Source organism: Leptodactylus fuscus, chromosome 9 (genome assembly GCF_031893055.1).
Source record: "Leptodactylus fuscus isolate aLepFus1 chromosome 9, aLepFus1.hap2, whole genome shotgun sequence".
Classification (NCBI taxonomy): Eukaryota; Metazoa; Chordata; class Amphibia; order Anura; family Leptodactylidae; genus Leptodactylus; species Leptodactylus fuscus.
The window spans coordinates 80,594,275-80,622,242 of NC_134273.1; the positions used below are offsets into that span (position 1 = coordinate 80,594,275).

The 27,968-nt window shown below is 39.5% G+C and overlaps 1 protein-coding gene across 5 annotated transcripts in view; it reads right to left on the reverse strand.

Annotated features, from left to right (window-relative positions):
• Positions 1 to 27,968, reverse strand: part of FOXP1 (forkhead box P1) — a 497,110-nt gene that overhangs the window by 293,003 nt on the left and 176,139 nt on the right. Inside the window, exon 1 of one of the 5 annotated variants that reach the window (XM_075287500.1) lies at positions 9,225 to 9,244. The exons of the other annotated variants lie outside the window; for them this stretch is intronic. The gene's annotated coding sequence lies outside the window, so the exon portion shown is untranslated. Of the gene's footprint in view, positions 1 to 9,224; positions 9,245 to 27,968 lie in introns of those variants that run through there. 5 annotated transcript variants of the gene reach the window in all.

Here is a 27,968-nt window from a genome sequence, read left to right on the forward strand (position 1 = left end):
ATGGCCCGGGCATGCGCACTCGGCTATGCCCAAGGCCTAGAATATTGAACCCAGCTCCGGAAGAAGACACGCAGAGAGGCTGTTCCTGAAAAAGATGGAGGCGGAGCTTTAGAGTTCTCTCGCAGCATTGGGGATGCCTCCAGTGCTGTTTGAGTGCTAGGCCCCGCCCCCAGTGCTGCGAGAGAACTCATTTGCATATTGAAGAATACCCGGATTTCTACCGAACGGTGGTGCGGAGAAGACATCTAAAGGTAGGAGAAGAATGGGCTATCTTAAGGCTATTCCTACGTGTGATTGAGAAAAAAGGGTATACAATGATAAAATCCCTTTAAAGAAGATATTACTTTTTTGATCAGTCCGTACGAGGTGAAAAAAAAAACAAAAACATATGCGCCTAACCCCAGTGTGGTCCGGTCCTTCTGCGCACTCCAAGATTTTTTACCTTGACAGGGTCATGTGATACAGAGATATTAATAAGCCTCCAGACCTTGCCCCTCCCTGGTTACTCGCCCTAGTGACCTATTCATTTGTATAAATAACCAAAGTAGAAAAGGAGAGTCGCTGAGATCAGATAAGATCAAAGGTTGGGTGAAACCAACACGAATCCACGGAACCATCCGGCCTCATCAATGCTAGGGGGCGATGGCGGCTAACTGATACTGTAGGGAATATTTTCAAGTTAGCAAAGTCCATGGCGTCTCTGAATGGCTCAAAGAGCCTGACAATGACCAACCCAGTACTATCTAGGCGCGCCTAAGGGGTTGGAAACAAGGGCACATTGTTGGGTTGATGGCATGTAACAAAAATAACCTTGACTACTGATTGAGAATCTTTGCAAAGAAAACACAACAAGGTTTGTAAAACCTGAATAACTTTTATCTTAGCCCAAAAGGCTGTTGTAAGAAGAATGTGGAGAGCTCATGTTCCACACATATACATTCCACAGGTGCACGCTTACATAGCCGACTAGAAAAACAGCCCCTTGTTTACCGGCTTCATTAACTAAACAATGCCATGCAGGTGAAAGTTAAAATGTGACTTGGTTTACGTTTCGTCAGGAACTCAAACACGATACTTAGAATCAGAAGAAAAAGAATGAAAAAAGGAGAAAACAATTCCCAACTTAACCTTTGCCCCCGGAGCACCATGATAATCTGTCATATTCCAGGACGCAAAGGAGGGAAAGAATCAGGTACAAAGGAAGCCAATGGTTAGACTCTCCTATGGGTCATTGTGCAAGGCCTATTCAGAAGAAGTCAGCGCAGGATTACATTTGACCCATTCTAAGTTATAATAGGAAGACTTGGCATGAAGGTTATCAGTAAATCAGTCATGTAGGTTTACTTTTATATGCAGTTTTACCTTTTTATCCAATATTGCAGATCATATATAGACCCACTTTGTAAATACAGTTACTGTACGGATCCTGAGTTACATCCTGTCTTATACTCCAGAGCTGCGCTCACTATTCTGCTGGTACAGTCGCTGTGTACATACATTACATTACTTATCCTGTATTATACTGCAGAGCTGCACTCACTATTCTGCTGGTACAGTCACTGTGTACATACATTACATTACTTATCCTGTATTATACTCCAGAGCTGCGCTCACTATTCTGCTGGTGCAGTCACTGTGTACATACATTACATTACTTATCCTGTATTATACTCCAGAGCTGCGCTCACTATTCTGCTGGTACAGTCACTGTGTACATACATTACATTACTTATCCTGTATTATACTCCAGAGCTGCGCTCACTATTCTGCTGGTACAGTCACTGTGTACATACATTACATTACTTATCCTGTATTATACCCCAGAGCTGCGCTCACTATTCTGCTGGTACAGTCACTGTGTACATACATTACATTACTTATCCTGTATTATACCCCAGAGCTGCGCTCACTATTCTGCTGGTACAGTCACTGTGTACATACATTACTTATCCTGTATTATACTCCAGAGCTGCGCTCACTATTCTGCTGGTACAGTCACTGTGTACATACATTACATTACTTATCCTGTATTATACTCCAGAGCTGCGCTCACTATTCTGCTGGTACAGTCACTGTGTACATACATTACATTACTTATCCTGTATTATACTCCAGAGCTGTGCTCACTATTCTGCTGGTGCAGTCACTGTGTACATACATTACATTACTTATCCTGTATTATACTCCAGAGCCGCGCTCACTATTCTGCTGGTGCAGTCACTGTGTACATACATTACATTACTTATCTTGTATTATACTCCAGAGCTGCGCTCACTATTCTGCTGGTGCAGTCACAGTGTACATACATTACATAACTTATCCTGTATTATACTCCAGAGCTGCGCTCACTATTCTGCTGGTACAGTCACTGTGTACATACATTACATTACTTATCCTGTATTATACCCCAGAGCTGCGCTCACTATTCTGCTGGTACAGTCACTGTGTACATACATTACTTATCCTGTATTATACTCCAGAGCTGCGCTCACTATTCTGCTGGTGCAGTCACTGTGTACATACATTACATTACTTATCCTGTATTATACTCCAGAGCTGCGCTCACTATTCTGCTGGTACAGTCACTGTGTACATACATTACATTACTTATCCTGTATTATACTCCAGAGCTGCACTCGCTATTCTGCTGGTACAGTCACTGTGTACATACATTACATTACTTATCCTGTATTATACTCCAGAGCTGCGCTCACTATTCTGCTGGTACAGTCACTGTGTACATACATTACTTATCCTGTATTATACTCCAGAGCTGTGCTCACCATTCTGCTGGTGCAGTCACTGTGTACATACATTACACTGCATAGCTTTATTAACAATTCTGCAAGTTTTAGAGTTAAAATCTCATGTTGTTCCGGATGTCTCAATGCCTATACAAAGTTTGATCTCCTTATACTGTACAGTAATCAAATCTCGGAGGGGGGGGGGGGGAACCACTCCCCTACACTGATGTAGATGGTATAATATTCGCGGTTGCGCTGAACCTGTATGTCTGCAGTTATAACATCCAATTCTAGATTCTAGGATTATTAGACACAAAACACACTGCGGACAGGAAGAATTTTAATTGACATTATAAAACCACAGGATCAAAGATTCACAGGTCACAAATGACCACTTTAGCAGAAAAAAGAAAAAAAACTGACAATTAGTATAGAATACATACTTTTTCGTATCAACAGAAGAAATAGGAAACTTTTTTGTGGTTTCTGCAATCCAAGTGTAAACAGGAAATCAAAGCAACTGCACAAGAAAAATAAGATAATTATGGTATAAAAGTGCAAGGGGTGATAACATGTATTTGCCTTCTGTAGAGCTGTCATGTTCCAGCCATATGAGGTTAACAGAAGAGGCTTCAATTTGACCCACAACAGGATATTAACAAACAGCTTTTCTTAAGTCTTATCTGGTCAAGATCTGTGATATTATATTGTATAGTCTGTTCTCTTGGATTGTAAACTGAGCAAGGGCCTTTAAACGTGGCACGAGCACTGATCGGCCATACCACACAATGAGGGGTGGTCTTCTGCATCGGGCTATACGCTGGATGGTACCAACTACATGGAGGAGAAATAATCGTGATGGCCATCATTCAGTCCCCGTACGTCACAATAGGTTAACAGTCACTGGGACCTCTATACAGACAACAAGGGGGTCGTCCAATTTGTCCCAATGGCAGATATTGGGGACAGAAGGGTTGGGGCACACTACGTTTCAACATGTCTTAAAGTTTTATTCTTGGGAAGATAGGAGTTGTCCGACTCTCCACATTCGGAACACGGGCTCACAGTTGGGCATACATGTGAAGATCGTGAGAGTATTTGGCCAACTGTATGGGCTAGTCAAATGTTATACCTTCTGACTTCCCCATACTCATCAGAACTGAACTCAGCTGAGCATGCATGTGCTTTGAATGGCCAAAGGGGAGTAAGTCATTGCAAGATACCTCTGACAATGGTTTATCTCCCAAGAGAACAAAAGGATGGAGTGTGTTGATATCAAACTACCGATCCTTCTTTTTATGATCATCTATTGTTTGGGAGAGTCAGAGTATCCCACATGCACCTCAGATGGTCGGCCAGTCCCAACAAAATTGTTATTTTGGCCAAGATTTATCTCATTTCATAACAGTGTTCACAAGTAAAGGCGGACAACATGACCATCGTCCTGTGCCATACAAAGAATATGGCCTACAGGTGGAACTTGGAATTACAATACAGCAGATTAACAACATAACATAGGCTGGATCTTTGCCCATGGCGGCTAAAAATGTCCTAGAGCAATGGTCTCTAACCTGTGGTTCTCCAGCCATTGCAAGCTACAACTCTAAGCATCCTCAGGGTTTTACTTTGGTAATGTCTTGAGAGTCCAGTGGTCTAAACTCAATGAAACATGGCAAAAACAAAAAAATAAAAACAACATGGTCAACATGGTCAATGCATGGTCATGGCCATGATCAAAACCAGTAGACGGTCTCCATCTACATTTAGTTGTGAGGTCTGAACAGATGGGCTCCAATGTATAATCTTTAGTGGGGCCACTACCTACTTAGTATAATTTGGAATAGTGGTACAGATTATGTGACAGAGGACATCCTAGGACTCCCTCTGGGTCCACGGGTTATACCCATGCCCCTGAGGTCACAAACTTTTTTTTGTTTTCAGACCATCCCTTGTTGGAAATGAGAAGTAGCATATAATCTAATAAAAATATATTCAACACGTCTGATATCTAGAGTCGCTTATGGGCAGAAGAACGTGATAGCCAGTGATACACAGGCCTGACAGGCTGGGGGTCTACAATGTGTATGGCTAGCTTACGTCTATGTCCCAACCACACGTCAAACCCATTCCCATTTGAGTCTAAGACTGTTCACGGTTCTATATCATGGCCTATTGTGATTCATGAACAGGAGCGTTGTCATTTGTATTGTCTTCATCCAGATCTCATAATCGAAGCCGACCATATCGGTGACACAAAAATACTCGGGGTGTCCCAACTCACTTGAGTGATGCAGCAGTCATAATGGGAATCAAAAACTTTCTTTGATAATCTTGGTCGTCCTAACTTGCCACGCTGCTCTTACATCAAACCCAAGTCACAGCAACCACCTTGGGTTGTTGTAATCTACTAGAACTTTATAATACTCCAACGCCGCTCGCTAAGACATACTTATATACAATAATTAAGTTTACGTCGTGAATCATCTCAGCCTTTACGATAATTAGTAGCCCTCGCATGTGGGGAAACCACACTGGGTGAAGGATTTTTTTTTTTCCAAAAACAGCTTGAGCCCACTTTGTCCTGACTCAGCAAACTATATATAAGTCAGGTTAGATAATGAAGGCCTCTCATCACCGCTTTTGGGCAGTGTATGTATGACTGCAGCCTAAACCTGTAAGGTTTCTCTTTCGATACATGTACAAGTTCGCGGATATCAAAATAGTTTCCATCACCATTACAATTTTATCTCTCGAACCCACCACAATACAGAAGAACATAACCAGCACGAGTATTTTCACTACAAAAATTGTAGTTTAGGCAGAGGACCCATTTACTGTCCAAAAACTCCTCCCTACAAAAAAATTAAAACACACAGCCTATGTGGATAGATTAACCATTGCCAGGCATGGGTAAACAACTGCCCCTATGGAAAATGTCACCACATCAACTAGAATAAGGATATAAGTTTATTATCGGGGGGGGGGGGGGTGATAAGTTTCTAAAGGTTCATTATGTCAGATAATGTCACAAAAATAAATCTAGAGCTCGTTCTTTGTAGGTTGGAGATTATATTCGATTCAATATCAGATATGTTAAAATAAAAAATGATATATACACATAGAAATATAAAAACACCCTACATATCCAATATCCATCAAGATTATGGAACCGGCTCTCTACCTGTAGACCAAGGCCCAAACGGCGTGTTGGGTTGTACCCGTATTGGGCATCCATGATTATCTTCTCATATCTCTTATATATAAAAAATTGAGAGTCTTCACTAGTTGATACCTAACTAAAATGATGACAGATTGCAAGCTTACGAGGCTCTAGGCCCCTTCCTCAGGCATAGTTCATAGTAGGAATGGGCCTACAGCCTCGAAAGCTTGAAATCTGTCATCATTTTAGTTAGCCATCAAAAAAGGTATCAACTACTGACAACTCTCAATTTTTTACATTTCATATCCACTGGCTAATACGGTACAAATATATTTTTCCTTATACATCTCATAGTAATCCTGAATTTTTTATTTTTTTTTTAAATATGCAATAAAATTCATAGTCCAGATCTAATACTTTAGAAAATCTTAAGATATCAAAGCAATTATAATTTTTTTTAACCCTGTTGACTTAAACTGAAATTTATTTCGACCCACCTTCAAGGTGACTCTTACCCCGTGTAATAATCCGGAATACTCGATCATCTGTTCACGCCATATTACAGGGATTTGTCACTTTATATGATCTTTATTTGCATATGGACCCAATGCAACGTATCCAAGAGTTTCAAAAAATATCTGACAAGCGCGAAGTTACTATGAAGTCATTTTCCGCCGAATAACCAACGCACGTCACAAGGTTCAAGATTAAGATCTTTACGAAACATTTAGGTCATCGATAGATGGATGGATAGATAGAAAGATAGATTAGATAGATGATAGATAGAAAGATAGAAGGAAAGATGATAGATAGATGGATGGATAGATTAGATAGATAGATAGATAGATAGATAGATAGATAGATAGATAGATAGATAGATAGATAGATAGATAGATGATAAATAAAAGAAAAAATGTATACATTAAAAAAATAAAATGAAAAAAGTAAATTAAGCCTTAATTATTAATATGTAAATGAACAAGATGTATCCTAAGAAAGAGAGTCCATAGAGTATAACCAACACAGATGCAATAAAATTTGTAAAACTACAATAAATTAAAAAAAAAAAAGGATAATAAACTCAAAAACATTAAAAAAAAATGGAAAAGTATCATGGTATGAAAAGTGAAAGCCCAGCCAAGCTGTGGTTAGGATGATGGTCCATCTAGAAGCTTGTGCGAGCTCCGATGACGGATGTTGTAAGTTACCAGACCAGCTGTTTCGGTGACAATTACACTACAGATTCTCATCTGTTTTGGACTGCCGTTGTTCCCCATCCTTAAGCCGAGTGTACCACAGAACATCCTCCCAGTACACACAGTATGATTTGTGGTCAACGGCAGAATCTTTTAATTTGCTCTTCTCGTTGACTTACTCTCCACGTTGTAAAAGATAATGAGTTGGTGCTCTACACTGTCATAGTCTGAATTAAAATCCAGTTAGCACCAAATTAATCTATGCTTCTGACTTCAAAATTAAGGACTATACCCATGTCCCCCCCCCCCCCCACTTCAACTCTTGTGACCCCTCCCCTGGTTTTAATTAACCTCATATTCATGTCTATCATTCTATCCAAGGACACATGAATCGTCGACCAAGGAGACAATTTCATTTGCCATGTGGATCTCATATCTGCTAATATAAGGCTAGAACTTTGTCTTTCTTCCTTGTCTTGGAAGAAAAATAAATAAATAAAAAATAAAATTTAAAAAAAAAAATACTTTGGAAGGAAACCCGCTGTAGGATTTCAGCCGCCATTTATTATATTAATTGGGAAAATTCTCTTATCTTCGCCGTAAAAGTGGGAGACTCGGTCATTGTCAGGAGGATGGATTTTATGGGTGTCCCCTTGATTGCCTTTTACGCGTTGCGAGGAACATAATATTTGCAGGTTTTATTTCCAAAACGTTTATGAAACCTTTGTCTTAAAATTGATTTATTTCCTGCCGTGCCATAAGGGTTAATCAGCAGAGACACCCAACCCCCCACCTGCATTAAACAATAAGATAAAGAAAATGCTAATCGCTATTGTCACTGTAACTTTAAGTACCTGTCTGTATTTTTACATGAAAACGATTATCTCTATCAATCAAAATTTAAGAACACAAAAGCGCTAATCATACAAGAAGCATTGACGGGAGTAATTCTTAGCAAAAGTGTAATTTTTTTGCTTTTTTTTTTTTTTGCCTCCTAAAAGTAAGGCGAAATTAAGCAGTAATTTTTTTTTTTCTCAAAAACAGAAAAACAATTTATTTTTTTTTACCAGTCTATAAAAAAAAAAAAAAAAAAAAAAAAAAAGCTTCTGCTCATAATAAAAATAAATGAGCGCTTGTTTAGTGTTAATGGTCATATATTAATTTTTTTTAATTTTTTTTTTAGAATTTTTGGAAAATCCCCCTAGGCTACCCAGACAGCTATAGGGATGCGGTGAGGATGGTCATCCTCCACACGTGGTGTAACAGCACACCCTAATGTCTGAATGAATTAATCAGTCCCAGCAGTTAAGGAGTTAAGCTTTCCCTTTATGTCATTTTTTTATTTTTCTCAAACTGGTGTTTTTATATAAGTGAAATTATTCCACTTATTGTGACGGAATACAAAAAAAATTCTGTTGTATTAGAAGTCTTACCTAGTAACAATATCCAATACAAAATCCGAGACCATAACAAGGAGTTATTTTTGTATGTTTTTATGGAGTCCCTTAAAGGGACCATCGTAGTCGCATTGCTTATAGGTCGCCAACGTATTCTGCAGCGCTGTCGATAGAAAATAATGGCACGCTGTAGCCGTACGGAGATTTTTATTCTGTTGGTAAATCTACTCAACTTCTACCCGGCTTCTTAGAAGGAAATAAGTGCCCCCTTTCTCGGTGCAAGGGTTAACAAGCAAGACAAGCCCACTTCTCCATGCGGAATTGCGCTGCTAACAGAGGAAGGGGCTGTCATAGGTTCACCTAGGATCTTTCCCATCAGGCCTTGACATAAAGTTGACTCCACTGAAGTCTCTCCACCCCAGGACATGCTCATTTTACCAGGGTGTCTCGCACAGATTCCCCTGTTTTCCGCCTGGCAGACAATGAGAGCTTTCACTTCAAAGTCACTAAGCAAGATTTCTCGAAGACAGAAGGAAAAGACTTTTCTGAGCAATTGAGCGCACACACAAACACACATAAAAAGAAAGTGGTACGTGCAAACACAAGGATAATACTACAACCCCCAACAATTGTCTTCCACGTTGTCTTAGGCGATGTGGAGCTTCTGGGTGAACTCCTTCAGTACAAAGGTGTGGAAGGCAAAGTATGAAGCTGAAGGCAAACTTACCCATTCATAGGAAGAGTCAGAGGTGTAAGTGCCTGCACATGTGTGTAATCCAACTAAGGGAGAGCTGAGAGGGTAAATCCACTGGAGGAAAGTGACTATCCTGGCTGAGTGTGCGTTCACACGAGCGTCAGTGTACGGAAGGACTGAAGGCATGTGGTCTAAACACAACAAAAGCCACTGCCTTACTCTAGATTATGCAGGAAGAGGCCCCTTTGCATAAACACAAACACTCCAGCAAATGAGTAACTGGTTCAACTCACATGTCTGCCCTGCCAGCTACCTGCCCTGCACCACTGACAGCAATGTGAACAGGCTCAAATGACAGCAGCTCCTCTGGACAGAGCCTGCAAGAGGGGGAACTACAAAATGCAGGAGACAGGAGATGAAATCCTCGGGATCTTTTCTTTTTCTTTTTCTATTTCTTTTTTTCATGTGTCAAGAATATATATTTCTTCCTATCTATTTACAAAATGTAACCACAGCGCTCACGCTCATGTTTTACACATTGTTGCCATGACAAGATATATATAATTTGACCTGTCATGAATCTAAAAGTTGTCAAGATTCCAACTTTTATGTAACCTTACCATGAAAAGTATTATACACATCTCAATATAATCTTACACATCTTCTATTTCTTATATAGATATTTGTATCTGTCTACTGTGCCATATCAATTCTATCCATCTATCTCTCTAATATCTATCTATCCATCTGTCTATCCATCCAACTTTCTATCTATATCTGTCTGTCTATCTATCTATCCATCCATCCAACGTTCTATCTATCTATCTATCTATCTATCTATCTATCTATCTATCTATCTATCTATCCATTCATCCATGTATCTAACCATCCAACGTTCTATCTATCTATCTGTCTATCCATCCAACTTTCTATCTATTATCTATCTATCTCCTATCTATCTATCTATCTATCTATCCTTCCATCCATCCATCCATCAATACATGTATCTATACATCCAATTTTCTACCCATCTATAGAATCAATTGTTTGTATCTATTGGATCTATCATATCTGTTATACCTATCTATTGTATCCATCTACCTATTCCATATCTCTATTGTATATTTGTTTATATCTCTTCTTCCATTTATTCCACATTATCTGTTCAACAGGTTTTTCTTGACATAGATAAATGCAAAAGGCACACTTCATGAATATTTTAAGAAAACAGGTGGAGCAACAGGACATGAAATTCCAATGAGTGAACGTAATATAAATTTATGGGAGAGAATAATAATAATAATAATAATAATAATAATAATAATAATAATAAATATTTATTATTATTATTATTATTAATTATTATTATTATTATAACCAACAATAACCTTTTCTATTTCTATCCTTATTACTGGGATTACAGTGATCTTTTTTTAATACAACATTTGATAATCCAGAAAACAAAATAATCCAGCACAGATGTGTAATATAATACACTGATGATACTGGATGAGAAATACAAGACAAAGTAAAGGGAACCAACAAGATCATAACTTTGATATTTTTACCTTTACAAGTTAATTTACACATCGGTCCTGGTACAATCCAGAATATTTGATAATCTGATCCCGGTATATATCGTATATGTGAGATTTGATCACCGGGACTGATGTGAGTGATGACAGAATGTGAGCAGCGCCATAGAATCTGTTGCCGCTATATGATATGAGTTAGTGTATGTACATAGAGGTAGGTATTGTATATGGCAGACCTTTAGTCACAGTCTCATTAGCTCCATAGGCTCTTGCAGCGCCGCTGACCCCTATTGGTAATACTGGAGTAAAAATTTATTGCAAAATTATCAATGCTGTCAAATACTAAACCTTGAATTTGCAGTTTTTAGAAAGCATTCACTTTTTAAATTAAACAAAGATGGGAAAATAAAATTATTGGCTGTAATTGGGCGATCGCACCACTTCTCCTTATTGATGACCTGCCATAGGATAGCTGAGATTTCGAAAACTGTGATGTAATAAAAAAAGACTAAATACCTGTTCAATCCCCTGTCAGCCCAGTGCGGTTACTGTGGTGGGTCCCTTGGTCCTGCAGTGGTTATATCATGTACATCATTCACATGGTTGCTGTAACCAATCACTGACCTCCATGGTCAAGCGCCGTACACGTAACCAACACCAATAAGACCAGTGATTGGCTGCAGTCGCCACGTAAATGATGTCATCACTCCAGGACTAGTCTGAATCACCAGAGCAATGCTACAGCTGCAGGATGGAATAGCTATTAGTTATGGGTTTATTGTTAGTCAAATCTTGGACAACTTCTTCAGACGGTACATACAACATGTCATTCCAGTAAGAAGCACGTAGAGGCCGGCACAGTCCATTGGAGAATTCCTACTGGTGGCGCAGTGTATTGAAGAGGTGAATTTTTTATTTTTTATTTTTTAAGAAGGATCCCAGTAAAGAAAAAAATGTCTCCTCATTTGAAAATGAGCCTGTGTGTAGTGTAATGTTGCTGAATAATTTACTGACTGTTTTATTTTATACTTATGTGCTCCCCTCCGGAGCACTAACCTCCTCTCTGCTCCTCTGATGCACACAGTGTTTTCTTTTTGAACGAAAGGTCACCATGCAAGACTATTAGGACAACAAATTGACTCCTATTTACTCTGCTTTAATAGCTATTGATGCAGGACTAGAAGAGTCAGATTGTGGCTCTAGTAAACTTGCATTGTAATTCTGAACTCCTATTAACACAGTACTGGGTGCATCGGATGAAGAATAAGAATAAGAGAAAGAGGAGTGCTTCAGAGAGGAGCACATAACTTCACATTAAAGCAATCATTTTTTTTGCTAATACTATACCCAAAGGCTTATATTCAAGCAGGGGGAGGGATCAAAAAAATTTTTTACCATAACATTGGAAGTTTTTTTTTATTTCTTCTTTCCCTGCTCATATATATATATATATATATATATATATATATATTTATTTTTTTTTACGAAATTACAGACAATCTCTTTAACGTAGATCCAAGGACTATGAACCATATGGACATGGATTCAAAATCTACTGCAGTTTAGGGGTTACACACAGCTTACTCCTTCCAAGAGTGGACTTGGCAACCCCTTTAACTACATCTCTCTCTGTAGAACTTCAACATCTTCCCAGCTAATAAGATTATGTTTTGAGAGGCTCAGGCTGGAAGTAGTCCAACTTTGATGGTCATAATCTGGACCCTTCCATGCCAGGAACTCAGACCTGAGATTTGATTTCCAGGAACACCAGAAGGTGGAGATGAATGGTAAAGATAACTTTCTTCTCGATCCATTCTGGTCTTTGTCCACGCACCAAAAAGAAGGAGAAGGTCAATTATCCTGCCACCCGGCTGCTTGTTTGACAATTGTCTGGGTTGGTGGAAGAGAAATATAGTCCTGTGATCTACAAGTAGGGGGATAATTGTGTCTACACACTTACAGTTTATTTCAGGACATTTCCAACTACATGGGCTCATAGAGACATTTTAAGCTTGTGCTACGAGCAAAAACAACCAAATATCTGTTTATGAAGAGACACGTCTCCTCTCGTAGATCCCAGCTGTATTCCAGTACAGAGCAGAGCTTCAAAACCACTTTCGCCTAAAGATCTCTTGGGTTAGACATATGTACACCTGCGGCAATATAAGGGTTTTGAAGAACATGCAGCAAAATTCCCTTTTGTGATGATGAAAGAATAATCAAACCAAACAGAAGACAGAGTTGAGTCGACAAGACATTTCAGTGGTGGCTTAAGAAGACACCAGACGTGTAAGACTTTCTTTGCAAGATCAAAATATTTTTTGTGGTCCCCTATAGGATATCAAAGAGTTTTCAGATTTGTATTTACTAATTGGACAAATGCTTGGGAAACCTTCAAATTCTCACTATAAGTGTTGAGTTAGGTGGTTCCAACGCGTATCATAGCCTCATACAGTAGAATCAGATTCTGTCTCTGGGGAGTTTATCGTTTACTTTCCTTAAAACAGGCAAAAACCATGAACACGAACTGCAGCCAATTTAGTTAGGATCCTGCCAGGATTTCTAATGTGGCAGGAAAACCAGACCACCTAGAGGAAACCCATTACAGATAACATCTCTGTAGGAGATCAACCCAAATTTTCACTGTAATCCAAGAGTGATTGAGTGACCTCATGGAGAAAGCCTTTGCCAAGATCAGTCTCTGCTAAAGTTATCCCTAACCTTTCTATGTTTTGGGCAAAGATAGGCAAACCAGCTATCTTCCAAGTGGAAGAAAAAAATGGTCGTGCCAATGCCACCTGTTGTAGCTTCTCTGTAAGTCAACGTCTTACCCTTTAACAGTCCTTGTAACATTACTAGAGATATCCGGCAGACACTTACTCCTGGCCTTAGTTATTTCACAAGGCTTAACAAAGGTTTGGACATTGACTTGTATTGTAGCAGTTTCCACTGGATCGTAAAAGATTGGATTCCGATCGGCGATCTAGTAAATTTCACGATCACGATCGGAATTCTGATCTCGATCTTTTCCGACGGGATCGAGGTCGGAGGTTATCTCAAGATCAGCTCAATCCTATTCATGTATACATCATGAATAGGGTTGAGCAATCGGGATCGGGAAAGATGGGATCCTGATCAGAGATCGAACAAATTTCATGATTGGGATCGGCTGGAAAATGATCGAAAATCGGATTTTAAAAACGATCCTGAAATTTCAAGATTGGCTCAACCCTACTGGCGACGGCATTCTTCCTTCCAGACAAAATCTTATTTTAGCGCCACCTTTTGGAAGGAATCACTCTATAGATCATTGCCTGGTTTTCCAGAAACCTAGATCTAGGATTAAAGTCAAACCAGAATATCTCCTCCTAAAGGAAGAGAGACCGCTCCACACACATCTGTTTTGGGGTTATAGCCTACTGTCTAGTCATCTTCAAGTACAAGGTAAATAACAAAATGTACACTATATAATCCTTGTGTTTAAGACCAGAGCCCTGATAATAAAATTGATCACAAGACCTCGGTTAACTGCAACTTACAGAGGAATCCAGCAGAAATTGTTCTGTTTTTCTGCAGCTCCTTCACGTATGAGGCATCACACAACGCTCTTTGAAATCTATGGATTGTCCGTGTAATACATGGACCACCTGTGTCCTCTGGAGAGAGAAATCCTTGCTGTATCTACCCTTCACTCCAGTTATTTGATAGACCTCCATAAAAGTACTTGAAAATGGCAATTCCGAGCCATTTGACCCCTATAAGGATAAGTGATAGCCAATTCTGTTTAGAAAATCCTATAGGTGACCATGCACATTAGTAAAAAAAATAGGTTAAAGTGGCCGATTTCAACAAAATAGAAGGTCTAATGGCTTGAATCTAGCAATGACTAATAGTTTTAGCCAACCAATGGCACACCATCAAGGTCTGGAAGAAGTCGGCTAGAGCAAAAAAAAAAATTTTCCCAATAGTTGAACCAAGGACGTTTTGTTTTTGCAGAAAATCTTTTTGGAGAAATATTGTTCATTCCTTACCCGTTCTCATTGAACCTATATGACCAGCTAATGGTCATTATGGACTAAGATATGTCTACATTGGTCAAAATGATCCTTCTTCAGAATTTGTCCATTCGTTGGCTGTTAAATTACCAACCTGCTTTGATCTAATGCGTGTGGAAACCTTAAGACCTTAGAAAATGAAGATATAAAGATCCCAAAGATATGACAATGGACACAAAATGCTAATATTGAGCTAAAGGTTATGTAAAGGTCTTTAAGGTGTTTCTGTCGGTGATTCAGTTCTACAGAAAAAGCCTTAAAACCACTTTATGACCAATGTTTTTTGCGTGCGGGTTAAGACGCATTACTCAAAGTTAATAATTATTCACTTTTTTCTGTTTATTTCCTAGTGCGGTCATTGAAGGTTTCCGCTGATACTCTTCACCCAAAAACCTAAAGAAGTAGAAGCAGAATAGGTTGTGTAATCCTCGGTGAGTAGAGAATTGAACATAACAGGCTCGGCAAATTAGATCAAGATAGGATTCGTTCACAACTACATTGGAGTCGCTGTAAGAAAGTCCATCACAGATTCTGCCGAAAATCGGTGGAGAGAAAAGTCTTGCCGGTTTGGGTATAAAACTAGTGGGAACCTGCCAAACCCCATTATAGTCCACTGTTTTATAGGGCGTGCTCTCCGTTGTTCGGGTCCAACAGAGAATACATTTCAGTGAGGTTCATATAATTTAACTTTCTTTGGGGGATGCCAGCCACTGTGTCCCAACAGAGAAAACCACAATAAATATACAATTCTGGTCCACCATTATGGTCATGACAACCTCATGGGTTTCTACTATTGCCACAATAACCAAATCCACCTACAAGTTGGCCCATCTCTATGACCAGAACACATGAATCAAGATATAGGTCCACCATGATGGCCAAGACAACCAGAATTAACATGGAGAACAGTCCACCATTATTATCAGGACAACTAGAATTCACATAGAAGATGGTCCACTGCTACAGTCAGGGCGACTGGAACGAATATGCCGGCTGAACATAAGTATGTTCAGGAAAACCGGAATCAACATGCAGGCTGGTTCACCACTATTGTAAGCACACCCAGAATCAACTAGAAGATTGACCCACCACTATGGTCATGACAGCAAGAATGAACATGAAGGCTGGCCCACAACTATGACCAAGGCAACTAGAATTAATACGGAGGATAGTCCACCACTACTATCAGGGCAACCAGAATTGATATGCAGATTGGCCCACCAATACAGTCAAATCAACCAGGATAAACATGCAGGCTGGTTTACCTCTATGTTTAGCATAAACAGAATCAATATGCAGCCTGGTCCTCTGCGGTAAAAGTATTTGTTTAGCGAAACTTGTGAGAGTTGTGCGAGGTTTGCCTGGCGGTTTTGTTCAGACCGAACACCTTCGAAACAAAGCTGCTATTATTATACTCTGGTGTAACCCATGTGACCTATGAGGCCCAATTACATAAGGATGCTGGTGTAACCCACATGACTTCTGAGGCCAAAGTCTGTGAGGTCATTGAAATGGCCTGAAGACCAGCACCAGTGCCCAGGATAGCTGAGTAACTGCCAAACTCGAATTTTTTTCAATATTTACATTACAATGAACACCGTACGGGCCAATATTGGACAGTACACCATGTGAATGGGACATTACACCTTGTGAAGAGGCCACTGTGTTACATACTGTAGGGAGGGGTCAGAATTAGACATTATACTGTGTGGAGGGCCCACTGTGGGACATTTTAGTGTGTGTAAATGGGGCATACCATGCGGGAGCCAATAAAAGGGGCGCTATGCCATGTGTGGGTTGGCCCCAAATCAAAAGTTTGCTATTGGGCCCATTCTTTGCTAGTTACACCCCAGGATCTGATATTCTTCAGTCAATTCTTACTCCACAGAAATGGATCAGACCAGAATCTCCCACTGAAATCAACTGAAGATGGAAGACCCTCGGATGTCATCCAATTGCTTTCCATTAAAAACTTGGAACTCCTCGGCCTGCAAACTTGGTCATGGGCATGAGGCCTAAAAAGAAGCGGTCATGTTTTCTAAACCTTCTAAAACTTCTTTGGAGGATAGACAAACACTTTGTGTATAGAGTTGAGCTGATCTTGAGATTTCAGGATCGTTTTTAAAATCCGATTTTCGATCATTTTCCAGCCAATCCCGATCATGAAATTTGCTTGATCGCCGATCAGGATCCGATCTTTCCCAATCACTCAACGCTAGTTACTTTATGTTTATGGAGTAGGGTTGAACTGATCTTGAGATTTCAGGATCGTTTTTAAAATCTGATTTTCAATCCTTTTTCAGCCGCTCCCGACCGCGAAATTTGCTCGATCGCCAATCGGGATCCTATCTTTCCCTATCGCTCAACCCTATTTGTGCACTTGAAAAATTGCTGTTGTCTTACCTACCACAACATACAGTATCAGTGTAGTGGTTGGGATTTACACACCCGAAACACTCTACGGAAACAAACCTACAGTGCAAAGTGTCTTGCTCTACGGCTTTTGAACATGAAACATGTCAATTTTTACTGCATATTCTCCCATGGTCCCATGGTTAAGCTGGGGGCCAGAGAATTGTGCAAAAACCAGTCGTTCTCAGATCCAACACATGAGCCTTAGCTGGAACGTATAAAATATTTGTTTGGGGTTGTCCGACAGAGCCGATATGACAGTAGTGAAGTAGTCCAGTTTTGCAAAAGTGAGAGCAGACTTAAAAATTGAGAAGTGCTTGTTTCTTTTTAACATGCCGCCATATAAAAACCAAAAAACAACAATAATAAGAATAACAAAAAAAAAAATGTTGCCTTTGGTAGTTTGAAGCCAGTGGCGGCCGCCAATACACGTGTGTAACAGCAGAGATATCATCACGCGCCCAGACAAAACTTTACACCGGAATGGTTACAGCGGAAAGAAAAAAAAAAAGAAATCATTTAATAAACAAAAAGGGAGAAAATAAAAAAAAAAGTTACTGTCAAAAGATAATATACGACAGCCAACAGCTTGGGAAGGGGAAAAAAATACGTGAAGCAACAAAAATACAAAAAAAAGAGGTGGGAGGAGAACAAGACCTCCAGAAAATAAACAGGGTATACAGTTTCAAAGGCTGCAGACACAGACATCTCATTGTTCAAGCCAATTATCAGTGGAAAATAATAACACCAGATGGATTCGGAGTCAGTGACTTTTCATATTCACTTCAACAGATGATGAAATGCGAGATCTAGCTGAAAAAAAAAAAAAAAAAAAGGCAAAAACATCTTTCAGTAAAGAACTCTATCCTCCAGATGGGGACCTTCCAAGGCAGCTGATTATCGTCTTAAAAGACAGACTTTAGCGAACGTCTCGTGGACTTATCAGATACTGCGGGTGCTAGGACACAGCGATTGGAAGGCTATTCTAATTTATAAAAAAAAGAAAAAGTGAGCGATACAAATCTATTTCGACACGTGCAAAAATCAAGCGTGTGCTTTTAGTCATTTCTTACGAAACCTGTAAGGTGTAAATAGGCAGAAGAAGAGAAAAACAGCGCGTGTCAATCTTTGTTTTTGTGCTTACCGACTAATCTTTGAAGTTAAACAGAAGATGTACTCGGAAATGTCATTCACGTGATTTTTTTTTTATTGTTTTTCTATGCATAAGTGCTGTGAGATTTTTTTTAATTTTTTTATTTTTTTATTACTATAAAATACTTTTTTGTATTATTATATTTTTTGTATTTATTATTATTATTATTATTTTTTTTAATTTATTTTAAAAAAAGGTAAAATAATTCCACCTATAAAAAGATTGAAAAAACCTGAAACTTATTGCGGCCAAGGAAGATTCTAAGTTTGAACAGTATCGGAATCCCAAAATCGTAACACAATATGAGAATGACCCCATTCTACCCGGTAACGCTCCCCAAAATTGCTTAGTAATGCACATTTTTGGAGTGGTAGAATCAGAATTATAACCTAACTTAACCTAATAAGGTTAAGTTCACACAGTGTTTTTTGGTGGAGGCTGCCTCAGGTTCCGGACCAAAATATGGGTAGCTGCGACTGAATGCCGATGCAGTGCATCGACATCCGGTCACGCACTCCACTCCAGATTAGGCCCAAATGAATGAGCCTAGTCGGGAGGAGGGATTGTCTTCAGGCGGATGTTGCGAGGCAAATCTACCTGAAGAATGAGCATGTCGCTTCTTTTTCCGGGTGCCGAAACAAACAGCTCCCGGAAAAAAGAACTGACTGGCTCCCATTGGTTTCAATGGGAGCCGTCTTTTTGGTCAGGATTTTGAGGCAGATCCTGACCAAAAAAACCCTGTGTGAATTTACCTTTATAGTCTGTTGCAATACAAGAACAACCTGTGTGCTCGGTATATTTAGGGGAACGTATTAGCAATTTTTTAAAAAATTTTTTATCAAATCCAGATTTGTTTACTAATCTGTTTTATTTTCTGGTTGTAGATTTTTTTTTATTTTATTTTATTTTTTTTTATGTAGATTGTGAGCCCCACATGGAGCTCACAATGTACATTTTTCCATATCAGTATGTCTTTTTGGAATATGGGATGGAAATCCATGCAAACACGGGGAGAACATACAAACTCCTTGCAGGTGGTTTTTTGCCCTTGGAGGGATTTGAACCCTAGAACCCAGTGCTGCAAGGCTGCAGTGCTAACCACTGAGCCACTGTGTGGCCCCCTTTTTTTTTATTTTATTTTCTGCACATGATTATGGGGGGCGGCCATCTTGTCTGAGCTTCTCTTCTGCTCTGTTAACAGCATTTAGTGATTTGCTTTACAGCAGAGTCACGGCCATAGGCAGTAGTACTCCGGAGTTGACTCATAGAGGTTTATGGTAGAGTTTTCTAGATATGTAATGTGCAGGGAGGGGGAGGAGATAAGCGGTGTCATCATCTATAGTCAGTAGTGAAGGCTATGATGAATCACTTGTGATATCTATAAAGGTGTTATCTGCTATTGTAATCCTGTTTGAGAAGTAAATGAGGTTAATGCTGCAAAGAATACTCCTAAAGTATAGACAAATGTCAGGCTATTAGGCTTAGTGGTGAGTTTGAATATTACAGGATCAAGTACTTAATAGTAACATTGAAAAATGTTAAGAATTAAAAATTCTTTAAAAATATATTTAGCCTAAACACTTTGTTTAAAAAATAGGTCATTTTCTGGTGACTCACTCCCTTTAAGTGGCTGCGTTACATACGGTTATATTCTATTATACATGAACTCGTGTCATTCGAAGTTGAAGGTATACACCAAGTTACATGGGGTAACAAGTAAGAGAAGGGTGTATTTATTAAGGAGTATTTTTGGAGTTTCAACTTGACCTAAAATATTCTGAAATGACATTAGTAGCAAATTTGTAAAAAAAAAACAACATTTTTTAATGTCAAAATGCCTCGTGTTAGTGGCAAGAGAAAACTAAACTTCGCTGTGGTTTCACACATAGGTTGTATTATAACCAGGACTGATGTAGAGGGTAGGCGGAGTAGGGCACCACAGGGGAAAAAGCTCGGGCGGTGCTTGCGCAATTTATGGCTTTTCTTTAAAAAAAAATCCATAAAACAAAACTCAGAAACTAAAATCCATGCTACACAAGCGATCACCCTAAGTAGCCTTCCTCGGTATCTCCAGTCTCCAGGCAGCTCGCCAGAGGCTTCTTACTTCTAGGTGTGGTGAAGTTTTTGTTCTTATGAATAATAATACGAATAAATAGAAGGCAGATCTAACAAAACATTACAATAATAAGGGCGGGTTCACACTTGCGCCCGGTCTCCGCTTTCGAGTTTCCGTCTACTGCCAAGAGAAAAACTGGACAGGAGACGGAAACCGGCAGTCCGTTTTCAAACCCATTCACTTGAATAGGTAAGTGACCGCCTGTGAGCGTCTTCTGCCTCTCTGCGGCGAGACCGTTTTTTTTTTTTTTGTTTTTTTTTTTTTTTAACAGGACACAAAGTCCTACATGTCTGACTTTGCGTCCGGTTAAAAAAAACCTGTCTCGCCACGGAGAGACAGAAGATGCTCACAGACGGTCACTTACCCATTCAAGTGAATGGGTTTGAAAACTGACCGCCTTCTTCTGCCGAGAGGAACTGGACAGGAGACGGAAACCTAAAAGTGGAGACTGGGTGCAGGTATGAACCCGCCCTATGAAGTATTACATTGTATCTCTAATTGTTATCTGCATGGAGGGCCAAACTCTCTAGATGCCCATGGCAGGGGTGTCACTTCGGATGTACAAGCCATTTCCTCCAACCTCAATGACAGCTATTAGTTGAACAATTATTAAATACCTCCTATTGCCCCATTTTCCCCACTAGTCCCTACCTCTTATTTATAACACAAACCCTAAAGTTTTGGGCACCCTGCTACAGATAAATGGCCACTAGAGCTCCTCTTTTGGTTCTATCCCTCATTATCCTTCAATACAATCCATAAATTTGGCCCTCCCCAAAGGTACCTTCTGTGTCCGCCTATTCCTAGTTCCACCCCCGCTTATTTGTTTTCTATATATTTTATTTAATATTTTTATTATATATACAATTGTATCCAATATTCTTAAGAACCCTACCAAAAATGAAATTATAAATAGTCTTCTAGAAGAGTGGTCCTCTTGAAAAAGATGGTATAGGATGGACTTTTTGCTACGGGGTTACTATAATGGAGGTGGAATTTATAGCAATCCCTCTTAAAAAAAAAAAAAAAAAAAATTAATTAAATTCGAAACTATTGTAAAAAATGTTAATTTTTTTCATTTTTTTTTTAAAAATTTAATTTCTCACCTGTTCAGATTTTTCTGGCCCTATCATGTTCCTATTTATTCCGTGACACTTTGATGGTCTCCGGGCCCCCATCATGAATAATGGACTTGCTGGACCGACAACTTTATTTAGTAAATGTTCTCTTCGTTCCTAGTGATTTCTTTGCGGGATTATATGGGGAAGATCAATTGCGAGGCTCGGCGTTGAAGGCCATTACGCAACCTAATTCTATTGACTTACGAATAAGTTTCGTTACAGGAACAGAGGAAATCATTCTGGGAAATTTAATATTCTGCTAAAAGTGAAAAACAATACAATTCACAAAACGTGGGGGATGTTGACATTTGACTTATTTGCTGATCACTAACATGTAATGAACCATATCTCCCACTCACGCACAATACCACAAACTACAAGCTTTCGATCGAATGAATCAGGTGTTAAATACTGTCAGAAATTATGAGTTTGGCCGGAAAATTTAAAAAAAACAGAAAATAATTTAGATCAGTAAAAAAAATGTCACAAAGGATGATGAGTGTTACCTACACCAACTGATCGTGTCTGGAAAATGATGAGATGTGAGACATTAGCAGAAGATTTACTGAATAGACAAGTGTAGTGGAAAGAGAAAGAGCGGTCATAGGTTATAGAAGTCGTATCTAATCATACCTACGTCTAAGAAGGTCTATGGGGTACCATATATACTCGAGTATAAGCTGGATTCTTCAGCACAGTTTTTGTGCTGAAAAAAGCCCCCCTCGGCTTATACTCGAGTCAGAAATTTTTTTTTTGGAAGGGGGGGCCTATGACCAGCCGCAATATCAGTGTAAAGAATCTCCCATAAAATAGTGGGGAAGAAAAGAAGCTTTAAATTTTTTTAAAAAAAGTTGTAAATCCCTCCTTTCCCTAGAACACATACAAAAGTAGAAAATGACTATGAAACACAAACACATTAGGTATTCCTGTGTCTACTGAATATAGGGGATCTGCAGTGCTCCTGTTCCGTCGGGAAGGGGTTAATAGGAGCACTGCAGATACCCTATATTCAGCCAGACTGAATTCCAAGTGGGGAAAAAAAAAAAAAAAAACAGTTCTCAAGCTCAGGGAAGGGGCAGACAGACAATCAAAAACACCCCCTCCCCTCCCCCAGCACCTACTGCACCCAAAAACTCCGACCATTTTAATTTTTGAAATTTTCCAGTAGCTGCTGCATTTCCCCCCCTTGGCTTATACTCGGGGTCAATACGTTTTCCCAGTTTTTTGTGGTAAAATTAGGGGCCTCGGCTTATACTCGAGTATATACGGTATATAGAATCTGTAAGGGCTCCGACAACCTTGGCATGCGCCCAGACACCATCCCTGACCAGGGGACAGATATGCCTTTAGTTGAGGATAAGAATGTAACTTTATTCCAATTTCAACATTTCAGTAGAACATGGTCATATATATAACGCCAATATATTCCGCCGTAAGAAGATGACGATGAAGCCGGGACCGGAGGGCGTTGCCGAAAGAAGAAGAAAGTAGAGGAAGGCGTGCCAGAAGATGACGTCAGATAGATAGATAGATAGATAGATAGATAGATGATAGATAGGAGATAGATAGATAGATAGATAGAGAGAGAAATAGGAAATAGAGAGATAGATAGATAAGAGATAGATAGAGAGATAGGAAATAGATAGATAGATAGATAGATAGATAGATAGATAGATAGATAGATAGATAAGAGATAGATAGATAGATAGATAGATAGATAGATAGATAGATAGATAGGAGTTACCATCTATCCATTAATTGATTTATCATAATCTAGCACTGATGTGATCTAATAGTTGTCATATCAAAAATTATGGATTAATAGTACAGTGCCAAAATGGAATATACTATTACTTAGTTATCTCTTTAGTTTCGTTTGATTGTTGTTCATCCTGCTACTATGACACCTACGATGGATGGATGGATAGATAGATAGATAGATAGATAGATAGATAGATAGATAGATAGATAGATAGATAGATGGATGGTTATTTTTCTCAGAACTAGATTATATATTATAGTTATTTTTCTCAGGTTTTGGTTCCAATTAATTTTTGTCTTTTTTTCACACGCAGAGTAATAAGAATGATGAGTTTATGATCCAAGTAGCATCAACCATAGAAAGGTACAATACAGTCATTAGTCAGTCTAAGCCAATTCCCCCAACCTGTCCCCACCCCAGACACATCCTACACAAGTGCCACAAAACCCATCGAGTATCACTTTTTGTTTCCTGCCCAACACATTTCATAACAAGCTCTTTGCATGCAGAGAATTAGTTTTCCGTATTACTTTAGGTGTGAGGTGAAGTATAAGACAAATAAAATGTGTATTTTTGCATATTGGGAGACTGAGTCATTCGTTTACATAGTATTTTGGTGGGAATTGCTTGAAAAACCACAAAAAGTTGTGACACTGACACACACCTTCTCATGGTTAGTCACTGAACCGACTCTTGGTTTATAAAGACAGGAGCCCGGGGCAGTTTAGGGGACCATAAAATTGGCAATAAAAATGGCAACTCTTTTTATAGGACAAGAGGGGTTTGGGTTTGTAAACACGGGATCATACTGTGACCCAAGCGATCGGGAGAGATGGTCGTTGGGCCGGCCAATATTGGTCCAGTTATATAACATGTACGGCCAGTTCCTGTGATGGTCGGCCAGTCCAGTTCCTCATATTCTCAATAAATTTGGAGATTATATAAAGGTCTTCTTATCCTGAAACACCCCCTTACTCCTTGCCCGTTGACAATGTCGGGCACAGCAGCTCACCCTACAGTCAAAAACACAAACAAAAAATTTCTCAGGCTCACAATAACACATTTTAAACACCTGCTTGCAACTTATAAGAATGAAGTCCATGCGACCCAACAGGAACAAAAATAGTCAAGAAACCCCTCTGGGACAATAACTGCTCACGGTAACGCACAGCTCTACAAACAAACACAAATCTCCCAGAAGTCTCAGCGGTTCCACACAAAATGTAGGATTTTGCAGGCCACAAGGGTACCATGCATCACATTCCTTCCTTCTAAGAACACAAGTTGCTGGTGTAGAAAGGTGACACAATGGAAAATAAAGAGCAAGTTGCGGGCCGGACACGAGTTTTTACATTCTGAAAATTCTTATTCCAACATTTTGCTCACGGATGTCCAAACTGAACTGATGTTATTAAAGCAACCATATGCAATACGGAAAAAAAAAAGTTTCAAAGTAGCTTTGGTGCAAAATTTTCAACCACTTGTTGACCTGTGTGTATCCACCTGTGACGCTGGCCGGCTGCCGGCAAAGTCAGCATCACAGGTGCTTCCATTCATTTCTATGGGTGCGTGCTGTTCGGATCGGCTGATTCGAACAGTGTTCGCTCATCTCTACTTCCCTCCTTATGTAAGTCATAATAGTTGGCAAGTAAACAGATTGATTACTTATATTTTGTGGCTACAAAGTTTCCTAATCTCCATAGTTGCTTACATAAATTCTGCTGGTTGCCCTTGGAAACAGACAACACTATATCCCACTGTGTAGTCAGCCACACCTAGGCCTAGTTCTGTGTAATTGTGATCCAATCTCTTAAAATGCCTTGTTATTTGTCAACAGGAAACCAACAAATAAACTTTGCTGTGACCAGAGAACAATATATAACGTAGATAAGTAAAGGTAGTTCCATATAGGCTTCTGCTTATCATGGGATACAGAGTTATAATGATCTCAACGCACTTATTATATGGCTTCCTTATTAGCTGCTGAGACGCGGGAACAATCACGGGCACGGTGAAAGGAACAAGTTAGGAACAAGTTGAGCGGCAGGCCAACTTGAGAGCTGGCGAAACTCTAAAGCATGCGGATCATCAACACGCTCATTATATGGCTTCCCAGCGAGCTTCTGGAACAATCACGGGCACAGCGCAAGGAACGAGTTCAGCGGCATATCAGCTGCTGAAACACTGGAGCAGGCAGATCATCAACACCAACAACACGCTCATTATATGGTGTACCAGCGAGCTGCTGAGATGCCGGAACAATCACAGGCATGGCGTGAAGAACAAGTTCAGCAGCAGGAGAGCTTAAGAGCTGCCGAAATGCCGGAGCAGGCAAACCATCGACGGCAGCAATTTGCTGAATATAGGAGAATCATACATGCCAACAACACGCAGATGAAGTCACGGGCAGAGGCTAGTATTATATAAACTTTTTCTCTTTAATAAACTTTATTTATATACAGTCCTAAAGGACAAAGACAAACAGGTGCGATTTCATATGATAGTTACTATGTTACTTCTCCACAACATGTTTATATGCAGAGTGCACAGAAGTGAACGGATGTCTACTCTTTGCAACAGCGGTCAAGCATGCTTGATTATATCTGACGTCGGGGGAGGGGGGGGGATCTGACTACAGGAAGGTTTTCTACAGCACAAAGTAAATCATGGATATTCAGAAGACTTGATGCATGGCTAATCAATCTAATGTTTGTTTCATTAAATGTTCCCTTAAAGATATCGCAGAAGTAGCTGGACACATCCTATGAGGCACATGATAATGAGCAAGTGTAACAACACGCAATCGAAACACCTATACAGGGGCGTACAATAATAATAATAATAATAGAGAGAGATACACAAGAAGATCTCGGCGATCATACGCATAACGTTCAAAGCAATGAACCATTTGAGCATAGCTTTTTATAAGCCTCAGCTCAGGCCTGATTTTTTCTGTAAAGCAACTGGCTGCAGCAGGAGCTTCTCCCCCACAGATTAGTCTACATCAAAAGACCAGACACACTATAGGGGACAGGCCAACAAAAAAGGCCCATTTTTTAAACATAAAGTTAAACATGTTTTTTTAAGAATTTAGATGATTTTATTTTTAATTTTTCATGGCATTATTTAAATTTACATTCTGGCCACTAAGCTGAATAATAGCCTGACACTTGCCAATTCTTTAAAGGGTTTGGTTTTTTTTTGGAACCACCACTTCATCTACATTATAGATGGGATCACAATAGAAGATAAGAGCTGTAAAGATAAAACCATTGACCCATCTTTACATCCAGAACATGTTTAGGGAACTCTCCCGTAGACCTGCATGAGTTGTATTCAGACTATTGCTGCTTATGGCCATTAAGCATATCACTAACAAAGCAAAGGAGAAGCTCAGGTAAGATCGCTGTCCCCATAATCATGACAGAAAACAGAATACGGTAAAAACCTACAATAAGTAAATAAAAAACGGATTAGTGAAAGGACTAGATTTCACTCTGAAAACCCATTGTAATATATACTATTAGAGAATTCGGAGTTAAAAAGGCGGTCCTCTGTTCAGCATCCTTATGTCCTGTCTAAAATAAAGAGCGCCTCCCGCTCGGAAGGACCTTTCCTGTCCTGCATTGTACAGACCCTTCTATATTTTGAATGGTTACTATGCAATACTGAATTTCACCTGTGGAGGTGCTACAGGAAAAATGAAGACTTACTGTCAGCTTTCCCCACAGATTACAATATGGAGATGTTTTGTGATCAGTTTATTGCCAAATGTCCCCTCTGACCAATAGGGTTTGCTCAAAGTATAAAACCCATTTCAGATAGGAAAAAATAGCAACAAGGCTAGCGGGGTGCCCCACTAATAGCTCCGTTAAAGAAGAAAAAATGAAACATACAACCCTTCCTCCTTTCCTTTTATATCACATTACAACTAAAATATGATAAGGAATCTTCATTATGTGTTCCAGAAGATCTGCCAAGTCCAGTTCCTCATTGTCCTCTGCTTAGCTGTAAGGTAACTGGCTGCAGCAGGAGCTTCCCCCCTTTTCTTGTTTGAAGTAGGACAAAAGATCTTGAAGCCTTGTCCCCTTTGCTAAACTCTACTCTCAGCCAAAGACAGAATTGATCAGCAGGAGAATTTCAATTTTAAGATCTCTACAAGTCTGGGTCAGGATCATGCAGAAAATGAGGCCAACAGTGGGGACAACTATATTTCTTGTTCATTCCTACCATAGGTTTAGTTTTTATTTAAGGTGTCCATACATATTAGCCGCACTCAACAATTTTGGCCGTCTGTGTGGAAGACTCCATCTTGTAAATGCATGCTTGGCTGAGAATTCATGTGTAAGGAAGAGTTGGTAAGAGTAGCTGTTGACTGTTTGACCATTCACCTGACATCAAAGGTGTATGGCCATATGTATGAGACAGCTATGATGGACTAATCACAAGGAACCCACAGCTGAGACGTCCAGGAATCAGATGCAAGAACCTGGCAGCAAACACTCAATTTGCCAGCAGTGCCTCCACAGGAGAAGTTAAGTATTACACCATTCTCATAAATATACTATGTAACAGTTGGATATGTAAGGTCCTCCAGAACGAGAGACGTTCTTTGTAGAGAAT